Source organism: Sinohyriopsis cumingii, chromosome 3 (genome assembly GCF_028554795.1).
Source record: "Sinohyriopsis cumingii isolate HCF-2022 chromosome 3, ASM2855479v2, whole genome shotgun sequence".
Lineage (NCBI taxonomy): Eukaryota > Metazoa > Mollusca > Bivalvia > Unionida > Unionidae > Sinohyriopsis > Sinohyriopsis cumingii.
The window spans coordinates 141,613,699-141,637,334 of record NC_142963.1 but is presented as its reverse complement, the minus strand read 5'-3'; the positions used below and the strand labels follow the sequence as shown (position 1 = coordinate 141,637,334).

Genomic DNA, 23,636 nt, shown 5'->3' with positions numbered 1-23,636 from the left:
ATCAAGCCTAGCAGGGTTTTCATGTCATATCTCAATGATGTCAACCTTTTCTCATTAATCCAAGCAGGGTTCTGATGTCATATCTCAATGATGTCAACCTTTTCTCAACAAGCCTAGCATGGTTTTGATGTCATATCTCAATGATGTCAACCTTTTCTCATTAATCCAAGCATGGTTTTGATGCCATATCTCAATGATGTCAACCCTTTCTCAACAAGCCTAGCAGGGTTTTGATGTCATATCTCAATGATGTCAACCCTTTCTCATCAAGCCTAGCAGGGTTTTGATATCATATCTCAATGATGTCAACCCTTTCTCATCAAGCCTAGCTGGGTTTTGATGTCATATCTCAATGATGTCAACCCTTTCTCATCAAGCCTAACGGAGAGCACTTTAAACCACTCAGCCACTTGGGGCTCCCTTTTAGTAAACATAATGTACCAACTAAATACTTTACAAAGTGTAATATTTATTAATGACACAGTTAGAAAGACACCAGTTTTATATGAAAGTATTTGCAGTGCCTTCTTTATGCTCCAGAATTTAAACTCAGCTACCTGGTTATTTTCCTTGCAACCATTTTTATTCTAAATTAGCTAAACTTCATCCAGCATTAGTGTTTGCTTTCAAAAAAATTTCAAAGTACTGAGTAATACAAAATAGTACTTTAAATAGTCACATGATTATCAGTCATTCAAATAACTGAGGCAAGAAAAAAAGAAAATAATTTCCACATATAAACTGCTTAAAGTTCTCACAATAAACAGTGCTTTACATGATGGAGGGTACAAGTATTCTAATTTTTTGTCTCAGAAAATTCATTGACTTTGATCAAAATTCTCTTTTTGCCACCAGTATAGTGGCACTGTGACCTCATTTCTTTAAAAGCCTCACCATTAATATCAAGCAATAAACCAAACATGTCATATCTACTGATTCTTATGTTTGTCCAATTGCTTGCCATCCTAAGTCTTCAAATGCTAACCATCCTGCTGATAGAAAGAATGTCCTATAATATAAATGAAATGCATGTTTCTGTCTCCATAAAAAGTGGCCAGAATTAATACACACAGAATGGAACAAATATTAGGATATCCTACAGGATCAGAAAGGTTATATCAAATGTGTATTACACTAAAAAGCAATCAAGAATCAATCTCAGTGATGTGTGGGCAAACAAATTGATGAAAGAAATCTGCCACAGGCATAATGAATCTGTGTTATCCTCACCAACAGAAAACAGAGGCAATCAAAATGAAGCACTGCAGAGATTCCTGGCAATCAATTACTTGAAATTGGCCGAAGTCTGGACAGAAAGAACTTTGGTAGTACATCCCAAGATCAGGTTTTAGGTTCACTAATAGAACAGTCTGGAAGCCTGGCCCACTGTAGCATTGTCAGTACATAGTGCAGTGGGCTAGGGTACCAGACAACTAGCATGCTAGCATAGAATCCTGGATCACTGAAGGACTCACGGTACTAATTCAACTCCAATAGTAAACATATGGAAACACTATTATATTCAAAATTCAATAACTTAAAATTTCTGGGTGCTGATGATGAGACCTATAATTCTCCATGCACATCTAACCTTGGTGCAAGCTTATGTGTGGAGAACACCAAATGAGCTGTGGCATTTTGTTTATCTACATGTGCATGAAACACGTTATTGATTCTGCACCAAATGAATCAGGTGCTACTTTCATTATTGAGTACTCCTGAGTCAAGCCTGTAAAAATACTAAAATTGCATCAGTAGAAATTTGTCTATATTTAAAAAAAAATTACATATAGGATAACCTCTCAAAAGATATTTTTACTAAAATTTTAATTTTCATTCTTAACCAATTATGGACCATCAAACCCGTAAATACTCTATTATTTGTTCACCCATTTCTAGACTGGTAAAAAGTTCTTCCGTATAATTAGTACTGTGTGTCCTGAAGGACACATAGTACTGATTATATGGAAAAATGGGAACCAGTCTGGAAATGGATGAACAGAAATAGAGTATATATGGGTTAGGCTGACCAGGATTGGTTAATAATGTAAGCTATGTTGTAGGAGAAAGAATCTTTTGAGAGCTTATCCTAGTTGTAAGTGGAAAAAATAGAGACATTGTTTTATTGAGGGAATTTCAGTCCTTTAACAGTCTTGAGTCTGGAACACTCATTACTAAAATTAGCACCTGACTCTTTGATGCAGAATTGAAAGCACATGTTTCAAACAAATGCAGGTCCAGAAAATGACGTGGCTCATATCCTTTCCTTTATATAGAAGCTGACATCCAGGTTTCATTTATACTGATAAATATAGGTTTGATCACGATCACTCAGAAATTTTAACTTATTGAATTTTTAATATCATGGTGTTTGCATAGGTTTACTATCGGAACTGAATTAGTACTATGAATCTTGTACCACTGTCAGTTGATAGTGCTGTTGGCTAGGGTACCAGACTACTAGCATACTAGCATGGTATCCTGGATCACTAGTGCAATTGTCTAGAGTACCTAACTACTAGCAAACTAGCCAGGTACCCTGATCACCTGACAAACTATAATTTTACCAATTACTGCCACACCTTCATATATTTTAAATATAGTGTTACTGGCTGGTGTGTTTATGCATACTCCAGGGTGTGCAGGGTAGAACTTATGTGACAATGACAGGCACTACCTCTCATCTAAATAGCAACAAAAGGACTCTTTTACCTGCATTAGGTGTGGCTGGATACACTTCTACTGGCACTGAGTGTGACTACCTGAACTGGGGACTGCATTCATACACTTCTACTGGCACTGAGTGTGACTACCTGAACTGGGGACTGCATTCATACACTTCTACTGGCACTGAGTGTGACTACCTGAACTGGGGACTGCATTCATACACTTCTACTGGCACTGAGTGTGACTACCTGAACTGGGGACTGCATTCATACACTTCTACTGGCACTGAGTGTGACTGACTCTACCTGAACTGGGGACTGCAACTGATACACTTTACCTGCCCTGACTGTGACTGACTCTACCTGTACTGGGGACTGCAAATGATACAATTTACCTGCCCTGAATATGACTGACTGCCTGAACTGGGGGATGCAACTGTTACACTTCTCTTCGCACTCAGTGTAACTGACTCTACCTGTACTGTAATTGTTACACTTTACCTGCCCTGTGTGTGACTCTCCTTGTACACAGGACTGCAGTCAATGCACTTTTCATGCATGTTTATCACCTAACTGATGAGTTTCTTAAATGTCATGATTTCATTGAAATATCCACTAAGAAATTAAATTATAGTCTATTCCAAAATACTCTTAAACCTTGCAGAGCACTTATTCCTTGGAATTTTCAATTTCTGGGCCTTAAGTGATACAATTTGGCAACTGAATTTACATTCAAATTAAGAGATATACTGAAAATGATTTTTTTTCTCCATACATTTCTGATTTAGCTCCCCTGAATAATTTCTGATTTAGCTCCCCTGAAAAAGAAGTTGCATCTTATGGGTCATAAATCTATAAACAGGACAAGGATTATTGACCAGAAGTGAATTTACATCTTTAACATGAATTTAGTAAAACAGTCAATTTTGTGAAACCCTAAGATCAACTCAGTATGCTTTTGATTATGTAATATCTGTCAGTATTTCTTTAAGTCTTTAACTTTACAGTGCTCCTACAAGGATGTCCGTCATGGCAGAAAGATTTTCCCACTCAAGAAATTCAACATGAGTTGAGTACCCCTAAATATCTGCACAGTCCAAGACCCTCATTAAAAATGGTTCTTCACAGCCAAATAAAGTAATTCTTTTGACATACTCCAAGGTCACTGATGATGTAATTCTTTTGACATACTCCAAGGTCACTGATGATGTAATTCTTTTGACATACTCCAAGGTCACTGATGGATGTAAATCTTTTGACATACTCCAAGGTCACTGATAATGTAATTCTTTTGACATACCCCAAGGTCAGTGATGATCAGCCTGAGAAGCTGATTTGCAGATAGCAGTCTGGGCAACCAATTCTCTTGAAGCCAGTTTGGAATGCTGATGCTGGTATTTGCATATGTAACCTCTGGGATAAAGGTCAAAGTGGCCCTGTGTTACCTACCAGAAGCCCCTTTTTCAGATTCCCTATAGTCATGGCCAAGGTGATACAACTGACAAGTAAATCCTGTGAGGGCTTGTGAGGTTTTGCTTGATTGGTCAATCCTGTGAAATTTGTAAGATTTTGTTTGAGGGGCAACCTATTAAACTTATTCAAGACCACTTAGAAATCACATACAGTAATGTCTTCAACTGTCATTGCTTTCATTATTACTTATATCTCCTGCAAGAAATTTCAGTAAAACTTTGATAACCCAAACTTCAATGACATAGTATCAGTGGAATTACATACTCAGTCTGAGCTCAAAGTCTTCAATCTTTTTCATCTTCATAAGCTCCAAAAACTCTGATTATGTGAATACCACACATCACTCAAAGTCACAGTTTGGTCCCAACTTTAAAGTACCATGCATCAAAGTCACAGGTTGGTCCCAACTATGAAATACCATTTCAAACTTACAATTTGAGCTGGATTCCAGTCAGCATGATGGATGTTTAATCATGAATGAAATTAAATGGAATTATGTGCATACAAACTAATCTGCTAATTAGCTTAATAATTCCTTCATTATTGCCTGGATATTATCACTGAATCTGGAAGAATAGTGGCTACAAGTGTCAACTTCCATCATTTAAATATTTAAAAGCTAAACTTAAGATTCTATGACACAGTTCTTGTTTTCATCGTTTAAATACATAAGCTAAACTTAAGATTTAATGACACTGTACTAGTTAATTGTGGGATAATGCGGTTAAAAGATAACTGTTTTATTGCTGGTTCAAATAAGACAAGGTCACAGCCTGAATCTTCAGCCTGACATGAACAAATAAAACTTTAAAATGTCACCTTTACCCCAAGATCAATGGTTATGGGAGTATGTTACCGAACGAACTGCTTTATCTTCATAACAATTCATCCAAATCATGAAGAAAATTCATCAGGATATTGGGGAAGTATAAGCAAAGAAAATCTTGAACCAAAACTGTAACACAAATTTTCTTTATTAGTAACCTTGACATAAGGTTTGTGTGTGTGTGTGTGTGTGTGTGTGTGTGTGTGTGTGTGTGTGTGTGTGTGTGTGTGTATGTGTGTGTGTATTTTTAACATAGCCTTAAAAAAAGTTCAGTCATATCAGTATGATGCCTGCAGTGTGGAATATCTGTCTGAAAACTAAAATCAGACTATTGCGAGCTCTAGTCATCTCAATCTTTTTGTACTCATGTGAGGCCTGGACCCTGATAGCAGAATTACAACGAAGAATCCAGGCACTTGAAATGAGATGCTACAGAACCATCCTTGGCATCCCTTACATGGACCACATCACAAATGAAGAAGTGCATACCACCATCAGGCGCGAAGTAGGCCAATATGAGGACCTCCTCACCACCATCAAAAAGAGAAAGCTGAAATGGTATGGCCATGTCACTAGAGCCAACAATCTATCCACAACAGTCCTGCAGGGCAGTGTACAGGATGGCAGTAGGAGAGGTAGACAGAGAAAAAAGTGGACTGACAGCATCACAGAATGGACCTGGAAAAGTTTTCCTGAGACACAGGCATTGGCACATGATCGAGACAAGTGGAGGGAACTGGTCAGATGTTCAGCAGCACAGTGCCTCGACGACCACACTAGGTCATGAGACTGATGATGATGATGATAAAAAAATTTCAGTCAAATCACTATGATGTCTGCAGTGTGGCAGTTTATAGTGATGTCTAGCACTGGGGCATCATGCTGCTAGTACAATTTTTTATAATTCTTTTGTTTGACTCAGCTGGGGATTGAACCCATGACCTCTTGCATCCAAAGCTGATACTCTAACCACTTTGACCAGATAAGTGTTCACAGCATGTCCTGTTTTATTCAGTCCTTCTCATATCAGACATATGAAAAATTAGTACCTGTAATCAGCTTCTTAATTGTGGATGTTTAGTGACACAAAGAAGACAGGGGAAGGTAATATGAAGGAACTGTCAGATAGAAAAGTCTGTACCGTACAAGACATTATCTTTGTAATGGAAATTGATGCAAATGTTTGTGCACAGACATCAGATATATGTGAGCGGATGAGAGAGAGACCTGTAATATGGCTTCAAAAGTGCAATAATTTCAATAACAGTTTTCAATAATCATGTGGAATGCACATCTGGCTACTTATTTTTGCAATCATCGCAAGGCATAAATTACACATCATTGTCTCACCAGTCAGACAGGATGGAAAATTTAGCATTGCATTACGGGATAACTAACTCAATATTTCCATCATTTTGTACCATAATCAAAATGTTGACAGTCGGGACATAAGATCATCCTATTATTCTGCAGTATTAAGTAAGAAGAAAAAAATATTTTATTTTGCCTATAAACATTATAGTAGGGTAAGATGAGATCTGATAAAGTTGAACTGACTATTAACAAAGAACCACCCCATAATGCTTTATAATAAAAGGGGTTCCATATCAAGCAGACTTGTACATTCAGCAATAACGAAGGTATTTCATTATTGTCAAAAGGATAGAACCTGACAGCATATTGTGTGCAAACTAATATGCCCCATTCATATATTTTCTTGAAAACTAATTAAACTGCCCTTTTGAGTAAAGAGCTGTTCCATGGCATGCACACGAGGCTAATAACAGTCTCACAATATAGCAGTTCTTGGAAAAGCTGGCATTAAGCTTCCAGCTGACACGATAGTTATTATTACCATTATCCTCACTCATATACTAAGTTTTAAAGTTATAAATGTTGACTGTATTTCACATTCTTTGTTACAAGTCAAATAAGAATTGTATTACGCATTCCAAATGATACACACAAATCTGTTTATTATCAAGTCAAAAGATCATGCTGAATGAAAATAAATTTGTAATATTTTAAGAGACAATCCTTCATTATTTAATATGGTATAAATTCAAGCCAACTGTGCAAATGTGGCATTCCTCCATGCCCAATATTTTGATACAAGCTTACATTATCCAGATGGTAACCAATGATAAAATAAAATATATAAAATAATAATAATAATAATAATCATAATAATAATAATCATAACAACAACAACAACAAGAGTCCAAGTGAGGATGAAAATGCTTACCTGACATCAGCTTAAAAGCCAAAGGTCATAACGGCTGGCCATGAAATCTGGGTCAAGTGAATGATTTATCTTGAAATTTCTCCAGTAAAGTTTATCCCATGTTTCAAGTTTCATGCAAAATAGCATAATTTTTCCATTTTGAAAGATCTATATCCCATAATAGTTTGTATTCTAGGGGGATAATTTAAGTTGTGTAAATGTTTTTACAGCTTTTAGTAATGGCAGCCATATTTAAATTTGGTCAAATTCTGTTAAGCTCTTATTCATCAGAAGTTAGTGAAGGCTTTTCTACTTTTAGTATTCACAGCAATATTTGACGGCAGCCACCATTTGAATTTAAATTATTGTGATGGTAGACTCCAGGCACCATTTGAATTTAAATTATTGTGATGGCAGACTCCAGGCACTGTTTGAATTTAAATTATTGTGATGGCAGACTCCAAGCACCATTTTTGAATTAAATTAATTTGATGGCAGACTGGTACCACTTAAACTAAAATTAAAGTTAATGTGATGTCAGACTGGTACCATTTGAATTAAAATTAATTTGATTGCATATTGACACCTTTTGAATAATAATTAATGTGATGGTAGACTGGCACTGTTTGAATTAAAGTTAATGCAATGGCAGACTGGTACCATTTTAATTAAAACTAATGGTCCTTATGACAGGATGCTTTTTTTGCCATGTTCTGGTCAAATTGTACTGAGCGGTTTTGGAGAAGAAATCAATTCAAGGCTTTCTATTTATAGCAACAATGGCTGATCAGTATCATTTGTATCAAGCATAAAGGACTTCATGCCATGATTCTGTTTAGTGGTTTTGGAAAAAATATCAACTAATGGTTTTATATTTTTATTAGCAGTGACCATATTTGATTGCAGAATGGCAACCCTTGTAGAAAACTTAAATGCCTTCATACCACAATGTTTTGTGTCAAGATAGGTTGAAAATGGTCAAAAGGTTTTCGAGAAATTGAAAATAGCAATTGTTGAGGGACAATTGACAGGTTTTTATATTTTTGGCAATGGAGGCCATATTTTAATTACAGATAAGCATTGTTAAGTTTTAAAGTTTTTTATGTCATAAAACTTTGTCAAATTTGACCTTAATCTGTTCAGTCATTGTAAATGTTTTTCTTGTTTTAGCAATGATGGCCATATTTGATGATGGATTTGTATCATTTGTAAGAACTGGAAAGTACTTAATGCCAGGATGCATTGACAGACTGCATCACAATATCCTAGTGCTTTTACCATTATTATTATTATTTTTAATATTAATATTATTATTATTATTATTATTATTATTATTATTATTATTATCTCATGATACTGTTATAGAAGATGGTTATGAGAAAAACTATTGAAAGTTTACATGTAACACTTTTTAAATAAGGATGAGAACGTGGCCAGTGTCCCCATTTTAAAATTAATTAATTTTTATATTAAATTTAATTAATTTTTATATTAAATTTAATTCATTTTTATATTATGAATGCATATTATTAACAAACTGCTATCAATATAATTTTCTAACATGAAAAATATGTTTCTGTTCTAAAGATTCTTTAAAAAAAACTCTGCCTTTAATTTAGATTACATGTACTTGTTATGTTATTAACAAATAAACAGCCACATTTAATTAAGTGAGGGATGACAGCATTGATCAATGTGGCATTGAGAAATATGAACATGAGTAACAATATGGTATATTACTGACCATGACCTATGAAACTTGACTACTGCATGATACGGTATGAATCTGGGTAAAAAAGATTTTTTCATCAAAATATACAAAAACACTGACTTAAATTATTATGTGTTGTGACCTTGACCTATCAAGGCAGTATGTATAACTGAATACATGAGCCGCTAAGGAAACAATATATATAAAAGGTTAGTTTTGTTAAAATACCTTATTTTTGGGCATACAATGTATAGCTGCATATGAATAGAAATACTGGTTTATATTTTCCCCTGCCAGGACACTGACCTTGATGGTCATGGCTATGGTACGTGACACACTGTCCAGTCAGGATATACATCTTATTCAAGTTTTAATTCAAATATCTTCAGTGGTTCAAAAGTTATATTCTAGGAAAGGGTCGAGTCATAGAATTTCCAGACAAAGATACAAATCAGATTGACATTTTCTCTTGCTTTGCCCTTCACCTTGAGATAGGGGTCAAGGCTATGAAATGCAACACTTTGTCTATATACAAAACATACATTAGTGGTCAAAATTTCATTAAAATATCTTCACTGGTTCAGAAGTTAATCTCTAAACACCGTTACAAGTCAGAGAATCACATTTTCCTTACCATGATTGAATCTGACCTTGACACAGGGGTGTGGCTATGATATGTGACTGTGATATGCCAAAATGTGTACTCCCAAAAAGGATACAAGTCACAGAATTACAAATTTCTCTCATTCTAGGGACCGTAACTAGAACTTAAAATTTTCTCTCGTTCTAGAGGCTTTAACAATGACTTTAAAATTTCTGTCATTTGATGGACCCTGCATACACTCTCAAATACTACTGAAACTTTATTTCCACATAAATTTTGGAATGTATACTTTCAAATACTACTGAAACATTATTTCCACATAAATTTTGTAATGTAAACTCTTAAACACTAAAGAAAATAGCTACATCAGAATCTAGTAAAAAATAGTACACACTAGGATCCTTGTGTCCACACAATCTGAGCAATTATGGTCTATTTAAATGAAACGAAGAAAGAAATTTCATTTAAAAGAAGTCCAATTTTAACTTGCAGAAGAATTTTGTTTTGAAATTTGACAAATTGTTATTATAGGAAAATGAGACCGAGATGCTTAAGTAATTGGAAAATCATACATTTATACATTTGAAGGTGGGGGCCCCGAGTGGCCGAGTGGTCTAAAGCGCTCTTCGTTATGGATCACTGCCATCTCACCTCTGTCTACGTGGGTTCAAGTCTCAGATTCGGCTAATGTGGATATGTGAGAAAGCTTGCCAGGAGCTTCTCGTGGCTTGGTGGTTCTTTCCGGGGTTTTCCCGGGTTCTTCCTCCACCATTAATACAGGCTGCCATGTATAGCCTATCGTGTGCTGAAAAATGGCGTTAAACACTACAACAACAACAACATTTGAAGGTTTTATTGTTTACCTTTCTGATATGTAATCACAACCTAGTGTGTGTGATTTGGATTTTTAATGTAGCTTTAACAATTTTTCAGACATATTGCTACGATGTCTGCAATGTGACAGTTTATAGTGATGTCTATCACTGGGGCTTCATGCCGCAGACATGTAGCATGATGTCCCACCCAGTCACATTATCCTGACACCAGGCCAACCAGTCCTAACACTAACCTCTTAATGCTGAGCGCCAAGCGAGGCAGCTGTTAGTACCATTTTTGTAAGTCTTTGGTATGACTTGGCAGGGAATCGAACCCACAACCTCCCGCATCCGAGGATGATGTTCTAACCACTAGACCACCAGAGCAGTTAATCACAATCTAAAATAATGTGTGTGTGTGTGTGTGTGTGTGTGTGTGTGTGTGTGTGTGTGTGTCTGTGTGAATAATTGATTACTTTTCTCCTTTTCTTGCAAATTTGAAAAAGCACTTGCTATAATATTATCAAGAAAACATATTTTAAATGTCAACTTATTTTTTTAATGATTTTGTAACATAAGATATTTGTTGGAAGAAGTAATGCTTTTATTTCATACTGTTTTAAACAAATAAATAATTACCATTATAATTACTAATTCAATATATGAATTTGATTGAAAATGAAAAAGTGGATCGTACAGATGTAACTGAAGTCTGCAATAGGCATATTGATGTACAGGTTTTAAACCATAAGGCAAATTTTTTTTTACATTCATCGATAAATGAATAAATAGAACTGAATTTATTTGATAATTAATGAATGTAATGTTTTATTGAAACTAATAATTATTTAATTCATTCATCTGTGTGTTTATTTATCAGTGTATAATTTTCTTTTATGTACCAACATTTGTGATATTCTCATAGAAATATATGAAAATAAGTACATAAAAAATATACGAGTGAAAGCATAGGTATGAAAACGATTAACTTTTTTAGTTGCTAACTCCCCCCCTCAACAAAAATTTGTTTTAAAGACAAATTGTTTAAATAATTCAACTTTAGAACTATGAAATAAATACCTGAGGAAAATACCAACTTAGTCCTGAATTACAACCTTGGCATAAAAATGAACCAATTATAACAGCAATGAAACTTAGGGCAGTCAGTTCGCTAAATACTGTTTTCACTGACATGCTCTGTTAACCTAAATGTTTGTACAAATAAATGATATTTACATTAAATGTGCATGAATATAGCTATCATAGTAGGCAGTAGAATATCAGGTGATACACATATGGTTACGCCCATTAAAACCCTAATGGAATGGTCGATACTCACTCAAAGTCTTACATCACTGTATTCTTAGAAATCAAAAGGTTGCATTCTGAGTAAGATTTTCATGTCTGGTCTCGCCATCATAAATCTTGACCCCAATATCTTACTTGAAAATATTCTGATTAATTAAACAATTGCATTTTGTACATTTTAAGTATTTTCAAGTCTGAGTAACATTTATTGCTCAAAATCTTAAGCAAAGTTTTATGATTAAGCGATGTATTAACAATAGCCAGAACTCCAAGTTGCAAATTGTTGTTAACTTTGCAGGAATCTGGGTTTTGTGCAAAAAGAAGTTTTCACATTCTTCAAGTTAAACTGTAAGGTTTTAAATAAAATATTGAGTTGGCAAAACTTCAAATATATTTATTGAATGTCCCACATAAAGTTCTACATGAAAATGTTTTGTTGAACTCCCATCAATACCTGCATACAAGTTGGATCCAAATAAAAACTGCAAAGACCCAGATATGCCATTGCATTACATGAGAGCAGCTCTAAGTCTATATAACATAGATCTCAACCAGTCTGCACCAAATGCCAGCAGCTCTGTGTCTGTACAACACAAATCTCAACCTGCCTGCACCACATGACAGCAGCTCTGTGTCTCACAGTACAGCACAGATCTCAACCTGCCTGCACCATATGCCAGCAGCTCCGAGTCTGTACAGCTTGTTAGGAGTAATCAGTGGAATAAACAACACAGATCTCAATCTGCCTGCACCATATGCTAGCAGGCCTAGGTCTATACAGCTTGTTTGGCTTGTTTGGAGTGATCAGTAGAATAAACAACACAGATTTCAATCTGCCTGCATGATACACCAGCAGCTCTGGGTCTATACAGCTTGTTAGCACTAATTAACAGGAAAAATGCAACAAAGATCTCAATCTGCTTGCACATTATATGATGGCAGATCAAGGTCTATATTTGGATCCATCATATAACCATGTACACATGGTAATAGTTAAAAATGTTTCATTACAGTCCTGGAAAGATGTTACCATTTTCTTATAATACTATCAGTACAAAACACCTTTATGCTGAAAATGGACTGCTGAGGATTATCAAGAGAATTATGACTGCACAGCAATGCACGACTTTCTTACAACCCTTTATCATCCTCTGAAAGGCTATAAAAAACTTTTTATGTACATGCCAGCCATAAAAAAGACTACAACAATCAAAAGTTGGCAAAGAAAAAAAAATGCCAAAGATTAGCATTAATCACACTGCTTGGGAAATTTGTAATATATGTTTCTACCAGACCAACTGTTTAGCACATGTTGAAACCTGTGAATAACTCCATTGAGCAAGTGCATATTTATGCTGTAAAACAGGGAATAACAACAATCTGATGCGCTTTCAAATTACTAGTGTCAGGTGTTTAATGGCACATCAAGACATTTCAAGGTTATATAGTATCAAAGAATGGGAGTTAAGGGCCTTGTGTAGAGACAAAATGGCACATCAAGACATTCAAGGCTTTATAGTTCCAAGGCAATGGGAGTTAAGGGCCTTGTGTTGAGACACACAATGGCACATCAAGGCCTTCAAGGCTTAATAGTACCAAAGCAATGGGAGTTAAGGGCATTGTGGCAAGATACAATGGTACATCAAGACATTCAAGGCTTTATAGTACCAAGGCAATCGGAGTTTAAATGCCTTGTATAGTAAAACAACGGCAGCCAATCCAGTTTGCCTGGCCAGGGTTCAAACTTAGAACTAATCAAAATATGTATGAATGTTGCTATTGCAACCCTTATGACACAGCAAAATCTGTTGAATTATGAGTTAGTGTGTTGCTTCCTTTGGGTAATCTAACCTCCTAATGATAGACAATGTCCATCGCAAGAAAACATAGGCAATGTGTGCAATCTGGGATTTATTCTGTGTTTAACCGCAATCAATCTAGTGAATATTTTACATCAGCAAAGTCATACAGAACAAGAAATTAACAGACACGTAATGTGCAGTATCAATTTCTGAGTAACTTTTATCCACATGCCATTTACTTTCTTAAACATAAAAACAGTGATGGCAATATCTATATAAATATTTCATTGTCTATTGTTCTATTCAAATTTAATTGCCTCGACTTCAATTTATTCCTGAATGTAAATTAAACTCGGTATTTTGGGTTAGGATTCCTATTTAACTGAGGTTAAGAGAATCAAACTCCAGAGTAAATTTCAAATAATGCTCACATATAATCGTGTACAAGTTGGATGCAACGGCAAACTTCATAGACTTAGCAATATGAACCCTGATCTGCAAGAGCAATTTACGAGAGTAGATCTGAGTCAACTGGACCTGGCATCAGCAACCATACACAGTACGGTATATATACACTTCACTTCCGCATTATAATTCGGTTGCATGATAAATGTCAGTTGTACTGCCAGACCTGTTGTGAAAAGAGGGACATTACATGGCATGTAGTGGTCAAAAGATCAAGGCCACAGGTTGTTTAATTGAACATCATGGTTTCTGAAATGTTACATGTTTATTTGCTTGAAGGATTTGTAAAACATGTTTTTTTTTCTCATCCTTTTGTTGTTTTTTGTTGTTGTAGCTGGGAATAATTTTGTCAGATTCCTTTGAGTTTTCTTTATTAAAAATTTGTTTTGATTCACAAGTGGTTTGCAACATAAGAAGCCCCTGATGATATAACTGTATCCTTAAGCATATTCATTATCAGTCCTAATCATATAGCTGTATCTATAAGCATATTCATTATCAACCCCTAATAATATAGCTGTATCCATAAGCATATTCATTATCAGCCCCTAATGATATAGCTGTATCCTTAAATAAAGCCATTGCCAGCCCCTAATGATATAACTTTATCCTTAAGCAGTCATTACCAGCCCCTAATGATAGAACTGTATCTTTAGTCACAGCCATTTCCAGTCCCTAGTGATAAAACTGCTTCCTAGTCACTATCAGCCCCAAATGATATAAATGTATCCTTAAGCATCATCATTACCAGACCCTAACTGAAATCCCATATTATACAATTATATCAACTGTTTTGACCTAATCATACATTGTATCATACAGGTTGTTACATCATTAAAGCAGATTCAGCCAATATGGATATGTGAGAAAGCTTGCCAGTAGCTTCTCGTGGGTCGGTGGTTCTTTCCAGGGTTTTCATGGGTTCTTCCTAACCATTAATACTGGCTGCCATGTATAGCATATCGTGTGCTGAAAAATGGCGTTAAAAACTACAACAACAACAACAACAACATCATCATTAAGGGCTGTTAAACAACTACCATGGTTCTCCTCTTGAAAAAGATAAATTTGTAGGGACTACAAACCATACATTTTTTCCTTTTTCTGTGTTTATATATATACATCTTGTTTCCTCTGTATATTGATAAACAAATCAATTCTTTCTCTGCATAATGATGTACACATCAAGTCTTCCTCTGTATATTTATATGCACTTCAAATCTTCTGTATATTGATATAAACATCAAGTCTTCTTCTTTATATTGACGTACACATCAGTTCTTCCTCTGTATATTTATGTGCAAACCAAGGCTTTCTCTGTATAATGATATACACACCAAGACTTCCTCTGTATACTGATAGAAACATCAAGTTTTCCTCTGTATACTGATGTACACATAATTCTTCCTCTGTATATTTATATACACATCAAGTCTTTCTCTGTATACTGATATACACATTAAGACTTCCTCTGTATATTTAGACACACATCAAGTCTTTCTCAATATAATGATATACACATTAAGACTTCCTCTGTATACTGATATACACATCAAGTTTTCCTCTGTATACTGATATAGACATCAATTCTTCATCTGTATATTTATACACACATCAAGTCTTTCTCTGTATAATGATATACACATTAAGACTTCCTCTGTATACTGATATAAACATCAAGTTTTCCTCTGTATACTGATATAGACATCAATTCTTCATCTGTATATTTATACACACATCAAGTCTTTCTCTGTATACTGATATACACATTAAGACTTCCTCTGTATACTGATATAAACATCAAGTTTTCCTCTGTATACTGATATAGACATCAATTCTTCATCTGTATATTTATACACACATCAAGTCTTTCTCTGTATAATGATATACACATTAAGACTTCCTCTGTATACTAATATACACATAAAGTCTTCCTCTGTATACTGATATACACATCAAGTCTTTCTCTGTATACGGATATATACATCAAATCTTTCTCTTTATACTGATGTACACATAATTCTTCCTCTGTATATTTATACACACATCAAGTCTTTCTCTGTATAATGATATACACATTAAGACTTCTTCTGTATACTGATATACACATCAAATCTTCCTCTGTATACTGATATACACATCAAGTCTTTCTCTGTATACGGATATATACATCAAGTCTTTCTCTTTATACTGATATACACATAATTCTTCCTCTGTATATTTATGCACACATCAAGTCTTTCTCTGTATAATGATATACACATTAAGACTTCCTCTGTATACTGATATACACATCAAGTCTTTCTCTGTATACTGATATACACATCAAGTCTTTCTCTGTATGCTGATATACACATCAACTCTTCCTCTTTATATTGATATAGACATCAATTCTTCATCTGTATATTTATACACACATCAAGTCTTTCTCTGTATACTAATATACACATTAAGACTTCCTCTGTATACTGATATAAACATCAAGTTTTCCTCTGTATACTGATATAGACATCAATTCTTCATCTGTATATTTATACACACATCAAGTCTTTCTCTGTATAATGATATACACATTAAGACTTCCTCTGTATACTAATATACACATAAAGTCTTCCTCTGTATACTGATATACACATCAAGTCTTTCTCTGTATACGGATATATACATCAAGTCTTTCTCTTTATACTGATGTACACATAATTCTTCCTCTGTATATTTATACACACATCAAGTCTTTCTCTGTATAATGATATACACATTAAGACTTCCTCTGTATACTGATATACACATCAAATCTTCCTCTGTATACTGATATACACATCAAGTCTTTCTCTGTATACAGATATATACATCAAGTCTTTCTCTTTATATTGTTGTTGTTGTTGCAGGGTTTAACGCCATTTTTCAGCACAAGATAAGCTATACATGGCGGCCAGTATTAATGGTGGAGGAAGAACCCAGGAAATCCCTGGAAAGAACCACCGACCCTCGAGAAGCTACTGGCAAGCTTTCTTACATACCCACATTGGCCGAATCCGAGACTCGAACCTACGCAGACAGAGGTGAGATGGCAGTGATCCGTAACGGAGAGCGCTTTAGACCACTCGGCCACTCGGGGCCCCTTTCTCTTTATATCGACGTATACATAATTCTTCGTCTGTATATTGATACACACATCAAGTCTTTCTCTGTATAATGATATACACATTAGGACTTCCTCTGTATACTGATATACACATCAAATCTTCCTCTGTATACTGATATACACATCAAGTCTTCCTCTGTATACTGATATACACATCAAGTCTTTCTCTGTATATGGATATATACATCAAGTCTTTCTCTTTATATTGATGTATACATAATTCTTCCTCTGTATATTTATACACTCATCAAGTCTTTCTCTGTATAATGATATACACATTAAGACTTCCTCTGTATACTGATATACACATTAAGACTTCCTCTGTATACTAATATACACATAAAGTCTTCCTCTGTATACTGATATACACATAAAGTCTTCCTCTGTATACTGATATACACATAAAGTCTTCCTCTGTATACTGATATACACATAAAGTCTTCCTCTGTATACTGATATACACATCAAGTCTTCTGCTGTATAATGATGTACACCATTTCCTCTTAATATTGATAAACACCATTTCCTCTGTATACTGATATACACATGAAGTCTGCAATCCTAAACTCTATAGAATAAGAAATTATAAAACATATCTCTCCTGGGGAATTCTTGTTTAAGTGACAAAATGATTTGTCCATTCCTGTATAGAAGTTAATAACCTTACACAATTATGCCATAATCAATACAAGAAACAGATGTTTGGGATATCTATTTTAAATACAAATAAGCTTAAATATATGTACAGTAAAACCTGTCTTGAAAGACCACTGCTATGAGAGACCACCTGTCTTGGGAGACCAAATCCTCAATGCATTGATTTATTCATTATATAGTGTTATAACCTGTCATGAGAGACCGTCTTGAGAGGCCATTATTATTTAGCAGAAGGGATGGTCTTTCAAGATGGGTTCTACGGTATCACCATGATTTTCCTGGACTGTATTGGGATATGGTATATCACCATAGGTTCTAATACACCTATATTGGGATATGGTATATTACTATGGGTTTTGGGACCCTGAGTGGCAGAGTGGTCTAAAGCGCTCTCCGTTACTGATCACTGACCTCTCCTCTGTCTGCTTTGGTTCAAATCTCAGATTCAGCCAATGTGGGTATATGAGAAAGCTTGCCAGTAGCTTCTTGTGGGTTGGTGGTTCATTCCGGGGGATTTCCTGGGTTCTTCCTCTACCATTAATACTGGCTGCCATGTATAGCCTTCGTGTGCTGAAAAATGGCATTAAACCCTACAACAACAACAACTCCTAGGGTTATGATAGACCTTTATTGGGATATGGTGTATCATCCCAGGTTTAATAAACCTATATTGGGATGTGGTGTATCACCATGGGTTTTAACAGACCTTTATTGGGGCTGAATTCAGTCTTCATTCGCTTTTGAAAAAAATGTGTACCTTTTCCTCCTTTTCATTTGAACATCTTAAGTATATTCTTCCTCATTTTTCTGTATTATCTACTGATTGTGTTCCTAGTGCTTCCTTTACTATCTTTTAAATATTAGTACTTCCTTTACTATCTTTTCAATACTAGTACTTCTTTTACTATCTCTTTAATACTAGTGCTTCCTGTACTATCTCTAAGTACTAGTAATTCCTTTACTCTTTTATCAATACTAGTACTTCCTTTACTATCTCTTCAATGCTAGTACTTCCTTTAATATCTCTTCAATACTAGTACTTCCTTTACCTCTTTAAAACTGGTGCTTCCTTTACTATTTCTAAGTACTAGTACTTCCTTTACTATCTTTTCAATATTAGTACTTTCTTTGCTATCTCTTCAATACTAGCACTTCCTTTCCTATCTCTTCAATACTAGTGCTTCCTCTACTATTTCTAAGTACCAGTACCTCTGTTACTGTCTCTAGTACTTCTTTACTATCCCTTCAGTACAGGTGCTACTTTACTATCCCATTAATATATATATATATATATATATATATATATATATATATATATATATACACACACACACACAAACACACACATATAAGCACAAATATGCATACACAAACATACTGATAAAAATGTCTGAGTTTCCAAACATTTGAACTTAGCATCAGTGAAATTGCCAAATTAGCAAAGACATGGAATTGGCAAATTAGCTGACATGTCTATTAAAGCGTCTCCATCCCCAAGCTCTACCGCCTGGGGAGGGATTGAAATTCTAATGCCACTGTACACATTCACAGACAGCTCCCAATTATAGTGCACAGTTTGAAGAATACACTAAGTGTGTAAATAAGCAGGTAAGTAAGTAGGTAGGTAGGGCAAAAAAATGGGTCTCCTATTACAATAGTTTCAGAATTAGGGTAAATCAGGACTTTTTTTAATTTTCTTTTTATGTACTATATATATATATATATATATATATATATATATATATATATATATATATATATATATATATAATGTGCTTCAAATGCTGGTTAAACAAGTTAATTACATGTATAAATCAGTTTTGGAAATTAAATTTTTAATTTTACTGTGGGGGAGGGGGAAAGTGCTAGGTTGGCAAGGAGAAACAGGACCGGTTAGCTGAATGGAAACATAGGTAGGTAGGTAGGTAGGTGTGAAGGTAGGTAGGTAAGTAAGCAAATAAGTTGTTGTTTTCAGTTTAAAACCATTTCTCAACAAATGATGCGTGAGTGTGTTTGATTTGGTTTTTTAACATAGTTTTTAAAAAAATCAGTCATATCGCTATGATGTCTGAGGTGTAGCAGCTTATAGTGATGCCTAGCATTGGGGCATCATGCCACAGACATGTAGCACGATGTCCTGCCCAGTCACATTATACTGACACCAGATCGATCATTCCTAACACTAACCTCTTAATGCATGAGTGCCACTAACCTCTTAATGCTGACAATGAGTGCCTAGCGAGGCAGCTGCTAGTACCATTTTTATAAGTCTTTGGTATGACTTGGCCAGGGTTCAAACCCGTGATTTCCCACATCCAAGATGGATGTTCTAACCATTAGGTCACTCAACATATCATAGTATGTGGGTAGGTATATACATCTATGTACAGTATGTATGCATGTATGTACATGTATATGGTTCAATGGCACATCAACACAATCCAGGCTTTATATAGTGCCAAATAAGTATAGGTATCTAAAAGAATACCAACAAATAAAAGATAATAACAAACAAGGTCAAAGACCATAAAATATAGTCACATTGTTTTCATATGTTTGGGGGCACCGAGTGGCCAAGTGGTCTAAAGCGCTCTCCGTCATGGATCACTGCCATCTCACCTCTGTCTGCGTGGGTTCTAGTCTTGGGCTCAGCCAATGTGGATATGCAAGAAAGCTTGCTGGTAGCTTCTCGTGGGTCGGTGGTTCTTTCCGGGGTTTTCCTGGGTTCTTCCTCCACCATTAATACTGGCTGCCATATATAGCCTATCTTATGCAGAAAAATGGCTTTAAACCCAATAACAACAGCAACAACATCATTGTTTAAAAAGTCGAAGACCTTCTTGGCAAGAAACTGATCATGAGATGCATCCCAGTACAAAAAGGTCACCAAATCATCTCTTATGACATGCAGCTGGGTACATTGAGCCTTGTCTACATCCCCAGGCCCACAGAGGGTGTGCCAGGTGAGTATGTTGTGCAACAATACTCATGCCTTTGCTACATCCCAGGCCCACAGAGGTGTGCCAGGTGAGTATGTCGTGCAACAATACTCATGCCTTTGCTACATCCAAGGCCCACAGAGGTGTGCCAGGTGAGTATGTCGTGCAACAATACTCATGCCTTTGCTACATCCCAGGCCCACAGAGGTGTGCCAGGTGAGTATGTCGTGTAACAATACTCATGCCTTTGCTACATCCCAGGCCCACAGTGGTGTGCCAGGTGAGTATGTCGTGCAACAATACTCATGCCTTTGCTACATCCCAGGCCCACAGAGGTGTGCCAGGTGAGTATGTCGTGCAACAATACTCATGCCTTTGCTACATCCCAGGCCCACAGAGGTGTGCCAGGTGAGTATGTCGTGCAACAATACTCATGCCTTTGCTACATCCCAGGCCCACAGAGGTGTGCCAGGTGAGTATGTCATGCAACAATACTCATGCCTTTGCTACATCCCAGGCCCACAGAGGTGTGCCAGGTGAGTATGTCGTGCAACAATACTCATGCCTTTGCTACATCCCAGGCCCACAGGTGTGTGCCAGGTGAGTATGTCGTGCAACAATACTCATGCCTTTGCTACATCCCCGGCCCACAGAGGTGTGCCAGGTGAGTATGTCGTGCAACAATGCTCATGCCTTTGCTACATGCCTGGCCCACAGAGGTGTGCCAGGTGAGTATGTCGTGCAACAATGCTCATGCCTTTGCTACATCCCCAGGCCTGCTGAGGGTGTGTCAGATGTGTACATTGTGTAACATTATTCATGCATGCACTCCCAACACTCAAAATGATTGGCATATTTTTAGTGTGTACACAAGTAACTATAGATCATTTTCAGTTACTATTTTTAGCCGGCCAAACCTATCCCAGAGCTGCATCCGGTATGGTCATGCGCATTTGACATAGGGCAACTTGAGTGACCTACACTTATTACATGAATAGAACATTTGTCATTTTAGGTCACCGTAGATAGTAGTAAACAATAATATGCCAGCCCACAAGTATAAGAGTTGAACTGTACAATTTCATCAAGTACTTTTAACAATAAATGAGTATCTATTGCTTTATGTTACTGTATCATGACTCTCATCTTAACTCTGCCCCCATCCCCCCCATGACTGCATGGTAATGAATAATCCAAAAATAAGCAAGTTAACTTGTCTAATTAGCAGCAAACAATGAACACCAAAGGCGGCACATCACATATTAAGCAGATTCCTCAAAGATTTGAAATTTAGTTAATAAATTAAATGGGAATGAATGTGAATCCCAAAACTGCTTATGATACATTGGATTGGCTAAGGAATTTACTCTCTTTCTCTCTGTCTCTCTCCTTAGTTTGTGAACTCCTTGAACAAATATGGATAGTAATGATGAGTTAACTCATCCGGCGATACATCTGCAATGGCCACTTGCCTCAGTACTATCAGCTATGTGTAACTCGTGTGGCTTCTCGGATTGGGTTTGGGATCTGATTACGTTGGCATTGATAATGCTGTGTTCACCTGTATGCATTCATCCACTATGAAATTAATTGTATGCAACAAAGAGATTTTTAAGTCCTCATGTTTTCACGAGGATATAGTCTTGAAGAGTCATCTAAATACACGCAGATTTGTACAATTTGTAATTCTGGTCACATAGGAAAATTGTCCACCCACCCCTTTCCTTTCAGAATAGATATTCCAACTTTGTAAGTCCTATCCAGAACCGTGGACTGGGTAGGATAAATTCCGGGGGACCACAACGGTCAGAGGGTCCACCATTGTTTCAATTTGTGATTCATTAGGGCCTATTAGATAATTTTTCCTAGGGCCTACAAATCCTGTCCACTGCCCTGGTCCTCTCTGATGCTTGTTGTGCTCATATTTACTTTTCTGTTTTAGGCAGATTACTGAACTATTCACTCATGATTTTTTAACACACTATTTCTCTGAAGGGTGTACAGATGTCAAACATTTAAAAATTTGTTTGAAACTTTCTTCATGAACATACACTTTGTTAATGACAATCGCGTAAAAGTTGCCCTAAGTTGATTGCGCATGCGTTAAATATTGGAGTGGAAAAACCCAAATTCAACTTCCTGAAAAAGGTCTATTGTCAAAGACACACTGTCTTCATTTATGATCTAACAACAATATAATGAAAACAAAACTGTTATGACAAGTTTCCAGAAAGCTTGTTTGTTCAAGGGACCCAAGTACCTATTTGTTATATATGATGTAGTAATAATAGATTCTTGTAACTAATGAGCTGGGCTTCCTTCTTTAAACAGCTGTCTTTAATTACCAAGTGGAAAATCAGTTGTAACTACCATACATACTCGCTTACAAGTCAGATCCAACTTCAAACTGCTTAGACCTAGATCTGCCATCTCCCATCACACTTGCAGATCCGGGTCTATATGTTTTGTTTGGAGCTATTAGCAGAACAAACAACACAGACCCAGATCTGCCAGCGCATTATGTGATAGCAGATTAGGGTCTATGCTCTCTGCAGTTGGACCCGACTTATAAGCAAGTATATATGGTTTACATGCATTATCATACATAGAAGTCTGTTGGGCATTTTCCAAATTGTACCTGAATCCTATCTGCACCTTGGCTGAGAAAGGGAACCATGTTAAATGCTTGAAGCCAGAACAATAACATGTCATCATCCACAAAATAGACATGAGCAGCTATGGATTAATCGTGTTATGTCGAGATTCTATTCCTATGGAATGAGTCAACACAGTTTTATATATGCTCTCTATTCCTGAATACATATAAACCTTCAATGTGGAATGAAACAAAAGGTAAGAAAATATTACTTTTCAAAATTCAGAGGTTAAAAGTTGAAATCTGGAATAGTTCATAGCAAATTTTCTAAAACATAATTTCATCACAATTTGTTCAAATTCATTAAGTTTATGATTTCTAAAACTTAATTAAAAACTAATTTTT

The 23,636-nt window shown here is 35.8% G+C and overlaps 2 protein-coding genes across 4 annotated transcripts in view; one reads left to right on the top strand and one right to left on the bottom strand.

Moving 5' to 3' along the window:
• The window catches only part of LOC149803970 (integrator complex subunit 13-like), a 281,070-nt gene that overhangs the window by 111,116 nt on the left and 146,318 nt on the right, over positions 1-23,636 (bottom strand). The window lies entirely within an intron of this gene.
• The window catches only part of LOC149803972 (FMRFamide-activated amiloride-sensitive sodium channel-like), a 61,040-nt gene continuing 60,552 nt past the window's right edge, over positions 23,149-23,636 (top strand). The window contains exon 1 of the mRNA XM_089953814.1: positions 23,149-23,488. The gene's annotated coding sequence lies outside the window, so the exon portion shown is untranslated. The remainder of the gene's footprint in view (positions 23,489-23,636) is intronic.